The sequence below is a fragment of the Vicugna pacos genome, chromosome 24 (genome assembly GCF_048564905.1).
Source record: "Vicugna pacos chromosome 24, VicPac4, whole genome shotgun sequence".
NCBI classification, from domain to species: domain Eukaryota; kingdom Metazoa; phylum Chordata; class Mammalia; order Artiodactyla; family Camelidae; genus Vicugna; species Vicugna pacos.
The window spans coordinates 19566305-19579280 of NC_133010.1; the positions used below are offsets into that span (position 1 = coordinate 19566305).

General features: G+C 39.8%; 1 long non-coding RNA gene across 1 annotated transcript in view; it reads left to right on the forward strand.

Moving 5' to 3' along the window:
* The window catches only part of LOC140689012 (uncharacterized), a 138278-nt gene extending 125525 nt beyond the window's left edge, over positions 1-12753 (forward strand). Inside the window, exon 4 of the long non-coding RNA XR_012063871.1 lies at positions 12346-12753. This is a non-coding gene — a long non-coding RNA (uncharacterized lncRNA). The remainder of the gene's footprint in view (positions 1-12345) is intronic.
* Positions 12754-12976: the final 223 nt, after the last annotated feature.

Sequence of the window (12976 nt, forward strand, 5' to 3'; positions counted from 1 at the left end):
GTCCCTAACTTTGGGGAGTGAAGAAGATGCATTTTGAACATATGGTTTGGGGCTCTGTGCTAAGTACTGATCCATTCTATACAGTTTCACCTTTACAGCATTATCTTCGATATAAATGGAAAATACAATCAAACAGCAACCTTAGAATAGTTTAAACCACCAGGCTTCAGTCTAATGAAAAACAAAAACTGGACTTTCCAATCTACCATACTTTGTATTCTTTTGGCTCTTGGGATAAATCTATTTATGCTAAGAATTTTTTTCATAATAAGAATAAGTTCATTGTTTAAAGGTTTTTATGTACAGCATGAGGTGGATATTCAATATGGTCAAAGGCAACACTAGTCAGCAAATAAGAAAACAAACTTATAAAAATGGTGGTATTTGAGCCCTTGGAAAGGGCTCATATCTACAAACAACCAGGTTTTAAAGAATTCTGGCAGTAGATCTAGAGCTGATACAGTAGCTTGATGGTAAGAAATCCACGTGGTAGCTTTGATGTTGGGTTATACCATGCCTTTACTAGGACTAGGCAGCAGTGATGGCATAAGGGTAACCCAGTAGCACCCTTCCTCAATAAGCAGGGTCCCAGTGACAAAACTACGTAAATTGGGCCTGACAGGAGTAGGAGAGTGGGGCTGGTAGACCTGAAAGACAGTGTCTGGTGGTGAATCCAAGCAGATGGTCCACCTGAGGCATCATTCCAAGAGGGCTTGACAGAGAAACAGACCCAGGTACTTGCTCAGTTACCTGAGTATGTATGTTGGAATGAAAATGAGATGAACATCAAGAGGTTTGCTCAAGACTCATGGTATAGTGACAAGGACTTTTTATAGTGTGGATTCACTTTTAATAGTGTGGGTGGAAGGATGCAGTTAAAAGCACTGTGCTGATTTGGACAAGGGCCAGAGACACAGCCTGGTGGTAAGAAGTAGGGTGGTTCTCATTTGCTTAGGACTCAGTTTCAGGACACGGGACTTTAAGTGCAAAACCGGGGCAGTCCTGGTCACCCTACGAAGAAAGAGGGTGTTCAATGGCACAGGTGGACTTTGGCCTCAGTAGTGAGCCCCAAAGTAATCAATTATGAGAGTCAAAGGGACCTCAGAGTCTGGCCATCTGGGCAAAAATTTTAACTCATTTGAAATCTCTCTAGTCTACCCTCAACTAGCAGTCTCTTCCTGAACACTTCTAGATGGTTTGGCTTTTTAGCAATTACCATGTGACTGGAGAATTTTTTAAATGGAAGGTTACAAAAAATCAGTTCTCTTTTCTTTGATCTATCCAGGAACAAAGGTCCTCAGCACACATTTTAGTTCCAGAATAAATATCAACTCATTGTATTATAATTATTTAAATATCAACGTCATCATAACAAACAGAGAGATGTGCTGGGAAGCTGACAGGATTTATAGCCAGAAGATCTGTATTTGGGACCCAGCTCCATCATGCATGAATCCTTTGACCTTGCACATTAGGAGGCTCAGAGAGATTTCCTGCTCAATGCAGCAAAGCAGCACAATGACCTGGAATCCACGCCCCAGAAAACTAAGCCCGAACTCTGATTTCCTCAGGCTCTGTTGCCTTCTAAACTGCAATTCCCTTGAGGTGTTGGCTAACATAGCGCTAATGTTAAAACAGAAATCTGGGGGTCCTACTGATACTCTTCAGGCTCTCATGACACCAAAGAATTTAAAGAGGTCCATATCTTGATGACATATCTTTTTAGCTAAAAAATGTGCATATTATTACTTTGCATGTGCAGCCCAGCCTGTAACTTTTCAGTTCACTTTAACTGCGGTCCCATGACTGACACAGATGTTATTGCTCCCCAATTACAGTGTTTTCTGCTTGGAGGCATCTTGTCTTCTGTAATATATCATGAGCCAGAGCCCCAGTGCTAAACATTAGCTAGTAATTTATGATCATACCTTCTGAGGCAGAGAGGGCAGCCATAGCTCACTTTGGACTTGGAAAAGCACTCCACGTTTTCCCTCAGCTCTTTTTTTTCTCTTTTCTTTTTCTGCATTTGCTCATTACTATATCTTTTCAATTTAGGGATGGCCTGGATCCTGCCATGTAAATCAAAGAAGAGAGGGCCTGACTCAGCCGCCTAGCCTGGGTCACCTGGAACCCATTATGATACAGGATCATAAACACCTCCATTTTCCCTTCAGAGAGAGACCAGACCCACTGAAGTTAAGCTACCTGCATAAGAGCTGAGTGCGATCAGCTGTACTTAATCTTTAAATGTCCAACCCACTGATAACCTTTGGTTTGCTTTGATAACTACGAAATAAATTCTCACTGCATTGGATACCAGCATTCTGGTTCCTATTCAGGCTGTGGTGCAGATGTCATGGAATCTTGGACTGGACAGCAGTCCTTGGAGATCTCTGGGGCCAGTTACTGGCTTTCAGGCACTTAATTTCTAAGCCTCCCTCTGCCAACTTTAAATTTCCTCAGGGAATGACACGGCTTTTGTGCATTACCAAGCTTTAGGTACTCTATGAGGTGAAAACCATTTGGAGGTGGGAGAAAAGGAAAAAAAGAAAGATCCATCATATTCAGAGCTTTTCAGTGCGTTATAACAGAAAGAATACTGGTCTGAGTTTTGAGTATCTTGGATTTGAATCTAACTCTTCTGTTCTTGGCCACCCCCTCCCACCCTGCCAGCTGTGTGATCTTGGGAAGAGGAAAACTCTTTTGGCCTTCAGTTTTCTCCTCTGTAAAATGAGGGGAATAGTCAGTGCTTCTCAAACTTTCATGGATATATGAATTACCTGTGGATATTGTAGATTTATTGTGAGGATTAAATTAGTTAATATATATAAATCTGTTAGAAGAAAGGCTGGCTCATAACACTTGATAAATACCATTTTATTATTATTTAATATCATATCATGAGAATTTCCCCATGTCGTTCAGAAAACTTCAGAAATACAACCTTATATAGACTTTGAAATATCCTCTAGTATGACTATACCTATAGTAATCTATTTATCTATTTTCTTATTTTTATCTACTATAATGCTGTTCTGAAAATCTTTGTGTGTGACTCCTTGCCCATCAACATGAATTTCCTACAGGTAATAGAAAGTAAATCTAACAGATTTCACTAAGATCCAAACTACAAATCATTGGAAGTGGTCAAATTAACTTCATTTCAGTTTAACAGACATGTATCTCATGCCTCTTGTGGATCAGGCACTGTTGTGGGTGTTGGGTACAGAGGAGTAAATAAGACAGGCATCAACCCTGTCCTCAGGGATCTTATAATCTAGCAGCAAAGTCAGACATTAAAAGTGTAATTACAACAAAACATTTTGAGTGTTGCGACAGGGAAGTAGAGGGAGCACATAACAAAGGGGTCTAATTAAGGAGGAAGAGCTGTTAGCACTGAGTCTGGATGGATAAGGAGCATCTGTCCAGTGAAGGGGAAGGACAGGAGGCTGAGAGAATAGTAGGTACAGAAATAATTATTGGTATTCTTCAGTTTATATCCCCATGACTTGCTTCTTTACCTGGTGGTTGCTGTTTTAATTTGAGTGTTAGAACGTCAAAACTCCTTATTGAGTCTATCAAAACAATAAATTATGCTTCTTAATTTGTTCCTCTTCAAGCCAAAGCCAACGATAATTTAAATAATGTTTGTAATGGACTAAAAATCCCTAATGGGGCAATTAAATAGATCAGGCTGTTAAATAGGTTAGAACCAAGTGTTGACTGGGTCACTCTCTAACGGAACGATGATCATAATAGACATTAGTGGCAACATGTATGTGCCTTCAAAGCTATAAAAAATATGTAATTTATTTTAAAAGAAATAACTGTGATGGGAATGCCTATAAATAATAATTTATTGAGCTTTTGCCTTAGAAAGTCAAGTAGCTTATTCAGGCATAAGAGTTTGTATCACATTTGATTGCAGTACTATCATGTCACCACAGTGACATAGCATCAGGACTTTGAATCTTCTCAGAAATCCTTTATCCTTATTTACTGGGATAAACTTAGCTATTGATGGTCTCAGTTTTATGTGATTATATGTGCTTCATAGTTATTTACTCAAATCAGCTTGAGGGTTGAATCAAACTGATACATTTGTACTTAATATTTACCAAAATTATAATAAAATGCAGAGTCAGGGTTCTCAATGTGTATGTGACAGCTTTGATGATATATTTCTGGAATTTAGGAATATTCAAGGCTATGATTTGTTGATACTAGCCTGCGCTGGAAATGGAAGTGGGTAGAAGAACTTGTTTCCGTTTTATTCTCATCCCGTATCATTCATTCATTCAACAGGAACCAAAGGGTGCTGTGGGGCACAAAAAGGAAAAAAGGCATGGTCTTACTCTTAAGTTTATCTTCAAGTTGTAGAGATAAATATTCAGGGTATAATAAAGAGGGTTGGGCTTGAGCGGGGCTTATTGTTGGTGATAGGAGGATGTGAGTTTAGGTTGATGATAGTGGCTCTCTTAGTTTTATCTAGGAAAAGATCAAAGAATATTTGATAGACCTTCATGGTAGACATTTCTTTTACCACCTGTGAGTAAATTAATTTTAAATACATCCATGAGCTACCTTAAATACTTATTATTGGGCTAAAATAATCTTAATTTGTGTTCATTTTTATCATAATTCTTCATACAAATATTTTTCACTCTGAATTTATATCATATTATGGAATAGTAAAACTGCTTGGATTTTTTTATGTTTACCAGTTTATTATATAATAAAAGATATGATAAAAGATATAGATGAACAGCCAGAGGAAGAGATACAGAGGGTGAGGTCTGGGAGGGTCTTGAGTGCAGGAGCTTCTGCCCCCAAAAACTGCTTGGATTTTGAAGTCACACAGATCTCAGTTCAAATCCTAGCTCCACTATCTATGGACTGTGTGATCATGAGATAAATAAAAAATTATGCTGTATCAGTTTCCTCATATATAAAATGGATGTTTGAGTGTGTATGCATGTATATGAATGTTTGTCTATCCTATCTATCTACATAGATATAAGTAAATATTCTTTTAAATTAGCAATTAAACTGTGTAAATTAGTCAAGTGTATTATTAGAGCAGTTAGACTGCAATCTGATATCTAAGAGAATGTACAAGATTGAGATTAGAAGTGTTTGAAATTGGTAAATTAAAAAACTAATAACGTATTGGCTAACTTTTAGTGATTTAATAATCAAACCAAACTAAAAATTAACCAGTTCATATGGAAGTATGAGACCAAATCTACCCAGCTTATTTATTATACTCTCTTTGATATCTAAAAGTGGAATTAAGTCCAGTTCTCTGGATCGATCCATCTGTAATCAAGCTCCTGCCCCAAACTTATTCAACTGACTTCCTGTATTACCAGCACGACTACTTCCATAGTCAGGCCAGTCGTGTCTGTGTTTTAGGACCTTCCTTTGCTTATTTCCACTTTCATGCAGGTCTCTGCTTTCAGGGAGCTTATAATCTAGTGGAAAAGAACACTAAAAAAAAATTACCAAAAAGTGAGATGAGTGTTATATGAAATTTATGGGGTGTCATAACAACAAAGAGCAGGTGAACCTAATCTGGCATTTCTGAGAAGTGCTATTTATTCATTCAACAAATATTTGATGAACCCTTATTATGGGCCAGACATGTATTAGGCCTAGCTGGGCATTTAAAGGGAAACATAACAGACATAGTCTGTAAAAGTGATATATTTAGGCTGGAACCTGAAGGATGAATGGGAAATAACTATGTGACAGAAGGTGGGAGAGGAAGATGATTTTCAGAGGATAACTGGAGGGCTGAGTGATGGTTTAATGTAAGGTAAGAGCAATTGTGCTGAGTCCAAGCTAGCCTTGGGTTTCTGTCCTGGGCAGCTGGGTAAATGGGAATGCCATTTACTGAAATGATGAATTTCAGGTTTGGGGAGTGAGGAGTTGGAGATTCATTCATCTATTTATTCCACAGTTACTTATTGACTTATCCTATGTGCCCAGGCCATGTTCGAGGAATTAGGACTACAACAATGAACAAAAGGGATCAAAATTCCTTCCATGATGTAGCTTATAACCTAGTGAAGGGAAATAGATAATAAATAAAATATACAGTGTGTCAGATATTCGTAAGTGTTATAAAGACAAAGAAATCAGGAAAAGAGGATAAAGCATGCTAGATCAGGGGGCGGGTTGAGTTTTATACAAGATATTCAGGGAAAGCCTTACCAAGAGGCGATAGTTGACTGAAGTTTTCAAGGATGTGAGAGAGCTAGTGCTTGCTTATTTATTTATTTATTTTCCTTAACAGAGGCACTGGGGATTGAACCCGGGACCTTGGGCACACCAAACACTTGCTCTACTACTGAGCTATACCTCCCACCCACTGAGAGCAAGTGTCTATATCTGGCGGAAGAGGAGACAGGGGAAACATAAATGCGAGGGCCCTGCAATGTGAGCATGACTGTCCAGCATGGCTAGAGTAGTCTTGAGTACGGGAGAGAGTGGTTAGGAGTAATAATGGAGAGAGAAGTGAAAGGAGACAGATTATGTAGGGCCTTCTAGGCCATTATAATGCCTTAGGCTTTTACTTAGAGCAGGATGGGCAGACATTGAAGGGTTTTATGCAGAAGGGTGGCACCTGATGTGAGTTTTAAAAATATCACAGTGATCAAGCTCAGCTTTGGATGTGTTGAGTTTGAGGGCCTGTGGGCCATCCCAATGGGTTATTTAGAAGGAGTAGAATATATGAGTCTAGAGCTCAGGAGTTCTACTGAGAGGCACGTGTGTGGGTCATCAGTGGTTGCGTGATAATGGCAGCCACGGGGATTGATGAGACCATCCAGGAGAGTGCACAGAATGAAGGGGCAGTGGTCCTGGGATGGTGTCTTGAGGGACGGGGAGAGGAGGAGTCTGTACAGATGAAGATGGCACTTGGCAGACAGCAGTGTCAGGAAGCCCTGAGAAGATGGGGGTTACAGTGCCCAAAACATGCCAAGAGGAAACACAAGGGCAGAAAAGGGTTCATTGGAGTAAATGACATGGGGGATATGGATGACCTGGGAAAAGCAGTGTCAGTGGAAAAGCAACACTCAGCAGAATAGTGATGGGGATAATGAAGAGGAAGGTAAAGCAGTTGATGAACTGAGTACTTCATCTCTAAGTCTGGCTGTGGAAAGGAGTAGAAGAGAGGGTAGCAGCTGAAGGGAGGGATTCTGTAAGGTGGAAGAGACTCACATATGATTTGAATGTTGATAAAAAGAAGGTATCACTGAAGAGAGGGAAGTTTAAACCCCAGAGAGAGGGAGGGAGAGATGATACGGGATTCTCAAGGAGGTGGGCAGGAGAGCACAAGGTCTGGGGCAGAGTAGAGCGATTAGACTTAGATGGGACGAGGGACACTTGAGGGATTAACAGAGGGATGGAAGAGTGGCTGCCGCTTGCTGAGAATGGGAGGCCTTGGCAGTATTTTCCTTACATACAGAATTGTTGCTGATGCACGAGGGGACATGTCCTTATGGTGGGTCAAACACAGGGAGTGAGTGGTGGCTACTGAGGCTACTGACCACCACAGGATAGAGACAGCAATTACTCAGCTATGTCCCAGGAGCCCACAAGGATGGACCTATTCTTGAGCATGCCTTCTTTTCGCCTGTGAAATATAAGTTGACCATATCTGACAGGGTCTGGCCTAATATCATGGAAAGAAAGATCACTTTCACTCATCATCTTGTACTGAGTGTTACTTAAGTTCAGCATATATTTTGCAACAGTGCTCTTGCAAGGATTAGTATTACATGCTTAAAAAAAACTTTTATTAAACAAAATGTTTTTTACAGGATTTTTACATTAACCTTTGAAACTTATGACTAATTTGTTAGCTCTATTTATGATTCAGTTAAGTGGAATTTCCCCAGTTCTCTCTAAAACCCACTCAAAAATGAATACAGCTTAGCCGAGTACAGTATAACCTTTTATTTTCCCTTCAGAGGACTCACTTCAACAAGTGTAGGTAAGAAGAAATCTAAACTTATACGTAAATGTGCCTTCAGGTGGTTCAGAGTGTTACCAAATATTTTAATTATTTGATATGTATTTTTTATCTTTAATTTTGCCCTCTTAATGAATTTACCGAAATCAAATAATACTTTGCCACTTACTCTACATGGGTGAATTACAAAGAATTTTTTTCATATATAAATGAGGAAAAGCACGATACGAGCCATATGCTACCTAACAACTTTTGAAGATTCACCTCTAAGCTTAATTTCAAGCAAACCAGTTTAGGTGTTCAAGGGAGCTGTTCACACCGATGAATTGAACTTGCTGAACCATTTCTAGACTTATGTCAAAGTAGTCTGTTCACACAGAGGGCAGGGTAAAGATGAAAATTCATATTTAAAATATAGCTTCTCTTCCTTATTCTCCCCTGAAGAAACGTCTTTTACTTCCCTTTTGTCATTTGGTACCAAGTATTGAATTAAATCACTTTAAGATCGATTGAAACATTTTTTTAATGTGGTTGGCTTTAAGGCTTGATATAAGAAGGGAACACTGAAAACGGCCACTTTCAAAGACCATCGAATTATTCTTTTAAGGGATTTTGTAACTACATCTTTTACCTTTTTTTTTTCTTTTTTTGGCTTCATTGTGAGAAACTGTCTACACACAACTCTTTTATCTAAAGAAATGTGATTCATCAGGAAAAAGTTCTAGGGTATTGGTGATACCATCTTTAAAGGATGTGTTAGGACCTGCCCTCTCAGAGAAAGAGCTAGAAGGAAGTTAACTGCTGAACTGCTTGTCTAAGCCGGAAGACTCGTATCAATCTCAGAGTTGTGTTAGTTCAACGAAAGTATTATTCACTGTGAAGGAGACTGGAGGATCCAAAAATAGTTGACCCTTGACTTAAGTCATTGCCTTTTAAAGTCTGAAGTCACAGATCCATAATTGTATTAATTGGTGTATGGGGAAGACTTTACTTCTTAACATTTAAAAAATTGTAGCTCTTATATTTCTGTTTATAAGATCTCAAGACTCCTCCAAAGTGGAAATCTGAAAAAAAAATGCATTATAAATTATTTGGAAGTTTCTCTTTGTAGAACTAAGCCACATGTCAAACATTTCATATATCTTATAACTCAGGCACCTACTCAAAACTTTCTCCTCTTGTGTTTGATTATAAAAGAGTCCTTGAATAAGAAAATGAAGACATTTGCTGGTTTTCCCTGGAGCTTTAATCAGTTGATATCTGACAGGTGCTTTTATTTTCCTGGCCTTGAAATCTTTCTGGATGGGATGTGGGAGAAATATATTTGCAAATGCCCTCTTGGTTAGCAAATAAATCTTTATTCTTTTTGCTTTCTTTTCTGTTTTCATAGCTCATCGTCCTCCCTTCAACACACACTCGTATGCATGCCTTGAAAATTCTTGTTCCTTTTCTTCCAGCAAGGGCAGAAAAAGGCTTTCAGAGTGGGCTGACTGATTTGCAGGCACCCAACCATGACATGGCTGAGGACACAACCTGAATATCTTCAGGCACCATAGCCTAGAAGTACAAATGAGATTACCTAGCATTAACACCTGGATTAACACTTGACTCATGTAGGGCCTGGCAAGGCTTCCCTATGCATTCCTGGTGGTTTCCTGGGCTGTCTTGCATTGTATCAGATTGTATCAGCGTCATCTGTGCGCGCCCCCCTCTGGGCTTCTAGGTGGTCGACTTAGGCCCTTGCTATACTCAGCTGGGCTCTGTCCAGTGCTGGGCTGTTTCCTTCACCATTCCTCTTGGCCAGGCAGAGCCCTGCCCTGGTTCAGAGGCTGTCTCTCTTTTGGCTTTTCCCTCTAATCCCATCTCTTCAGAGCAGATCAAAAAGCTCAGTTAACAAGGTTGGGTGGGAAGCCAGATGTCTCCATTTCCCTGCTTCTGTGAAGATCACAGGAACCTTTTCTTCTTTTTCAGTCTAATGTAAAAGCCCTCAAACAGAGTAAACTTATGCAAAAGAGCAGAATCCCAGAGGTGGTGTCTGTGGGGTGCCTTGATTCGGTAATGTCTCAGCCTCCTGGGGTACAATGTGAATGGAAACAAAACAAACATTTCTTGAGCATCTACTTTGTGCTCTGCCCTGTGCTAGGTGCTTATCTTTGCTAATTCATTTAATTCTTATAACCCCTTATATTATGTTGTTTATTGTTATTCTCATTTTAGAGATGAGAAAACTGAAGCACAGAGAGGATAAGGAATTCACTTACCAAAAATCACGGAGCTGATAAGGGTAGCATTAGGATCTGGTTCCAGTGTCCATGCTTATTGTCTGACACATCACCTCTCTGGATAACAAGTTACTTTCATCACCTTAGCTTAGCTTTTAAGAAGAAAAACTGCTCTAAAAAAGACACAAATAACTCAGTTTTTCTGTAAGCCTAAAACTGATCAAAATAATGTCTATTAGTTAAAAGATATAAACACTCTTGGCTAAAGCATGCTAAGTGTTATGTTTAAATATCATCATTATTATCACTATTATTTTAAAGATTCACAAGAATAAATGACATAGTTCACATGAAAGTGCTTAGAAGGCATCACATTTATTATGTGAAGACTGCAATATGAGAATGCTTAAGGAATTACCTTTTTACATGGAATTTATCCTAGTCTTGTAAATTGGTGGGATATTTGTATAGTATTGTGAATCGTTACCTGTTGGATGAATAAACATAAACTGCCAGTCTGACACTTCTCACCAACATGAAATTGTTTTAAAAGATTCTTTCCAAGGAACTTAATATTATGTAGAAGCTCTTTCAGTCTTGTTCCAGAAGCCAAAACCCTTGCGTTGCTATTCTGTTGAATGAAATATAATACAAGAGAGTTAATCTTGCAATAGTTCCTGTAACTGTGACTTGGGAAAAGGAAGGGAGTGGAGCTTCACAGACAGCCCTCAACCACAGAGAATGTGTGTGTGAGGGAGGGAGGCGGGGGAGCTGTGCAGAAACTGAGGCAGTGAGGAGGACACGTGAAGGCAGTCTCCAGCCAGACAGAGCTGCTTTCCTGAGAAGGCCCTACGTGTCAGGACTGAATATTGATAATTTGCTTCCATTACCAACTGACAGCTGTTAGAGGGGGCGTTGTTTCACCTTTCTATGTAAAATATTCTAGTTTTACTTTCTGTTTAATTACTGTTGGAATGAGGAGGGACAAGGCGTATTGTCACACTTTAAAGCTTCCAAGGGGCTTTCCAAAGCTGTCTCCTTTCTAATTCTTAAAACAAGGTAAAATACTAAATTGTTATTCATACTTATTTTTGGCAGGTAGAAAATGTGCCTTAAAGAGTAAGTGACTCAGAGCAGCTCCTGGAACTTAGGCATTCCTCCATCCTGTGACCCAGAGCTCTTTCACAAATTTGGGAGTACTTCCTCTCCTCCTTATACCCTTGGCTCAGTGGATGCTAAAATACTATGTTGAATGCAATTATAGTAAATTGTTAATATTTTTCAGACCGCATTTAAGAGAGATGGCCGGCAGGAGGGGGGCGGGGAGGAACGTCAGAAAGCACTAAAAATGACTCACGTTTCCAATGTCTCAATCTTCTACCAGTAGTGGCCCCACTGTTTGCCTAATTTCCCAGTTCAAAAAATCATCTTTGACTACATAGACATTTTGCCCTTTATTACTGGTCCTAACTCGTGTCATAGAGGGAGTATAGCAAGTATGGATGCTGTCATGGACATTCAGTTCAATTTATGGTTCTGTTAATATTTCATGCTTTTTTTTCCGATTGCTTTTATGCCAAGGCACACATAAATAGCACTAGAACAAATATGCCTGGCTTGGGAATTCCCTAACTATAAGGAAGAGTAGATGACAGATACTGTATGTGATAGCATATCTACAGATTTCCCGTCTTTACAGAAAAACCAGCTTTGACCACTAGCTTTGACACATCTACAAAGATGATTGAAATAAAATCACTTCTGACGTTGTAACTTTCCCTCACTAGTTTAGAATCAACATAATAACAGTTGGTTGCTACCAACCAAGTAGCAATTGAAATGGATCCCACAAGAACAGGAAACCAAGTGGAAATCCAAATATAAGCTGTACCCTAAAGTTGCCATCAATAATCCCTGAAGTGAAAACAATGAAATTAGAATATTGTTTGGGTTGCTTGCCCTCCAACCTGATAACTGAACAAGGAATCAGCCTATTTTCATCATTTCCACTTCAGGAGCTAATGAGGTGGAGAAAGTCCAACAGAAACTGGGCAGTGACGTTTGCTCTTTTGTCAATGACAAAATCATGTAGCAATTTCCTGGCCTGCAAAAACATCCCAATAAATCTCCTCTGTATACCACTAGGAAGAAGTTGTGTGGAACTGGGTGGACTTCAGAAGGCTGCTAACCTTGGACAGCTGGGCTGTTATCCTGCTCTTACTGCTCAATGGAAAATTCACCGGAATCACTAAGTAACAGGAGTCTGGGTTCAGGGCCGTAAATCTCCGAGAGATGCTTGCCGACATCCACAGTGCTCTGCAGAGTGAGTTTACCAAGGTCATTCTTGCTGGGCTTCCTTTGAGTTGGAGGCTACAGCCTACTGTCAGGCCCAGAGCCAGGCACTTAATCATAGAGGAAACCAGAAGGTGAGGGGTGGGGAGGCCACGAAAGGTAACTTTAGGCCTAGTCCCAGTGTCAAATGGAGCCTGGGAAGAAGCCCCGTACAGAATGGCAGCCCCTTGGGAGCCTTCCCACAATAGCTGAGAGCCTTCCCTGCACCTGCTGCTTTAGCCTTATTACTCTGTCCTCCAGGGACTTCACACCAGTCACTGAATCAAATACAGACTTCTGGCCACTGTCTTCAAAGTCTTGTGATTATGCTTTAAACATCTGTGTGTATCTTCTAATTATTCTTGGATTTAGTCACAGTGGTCTTCTGATATCTTCATTTGGCTTTCTCCCTTCTAAAGCTTTGTCATCCATTGATGAATGACTG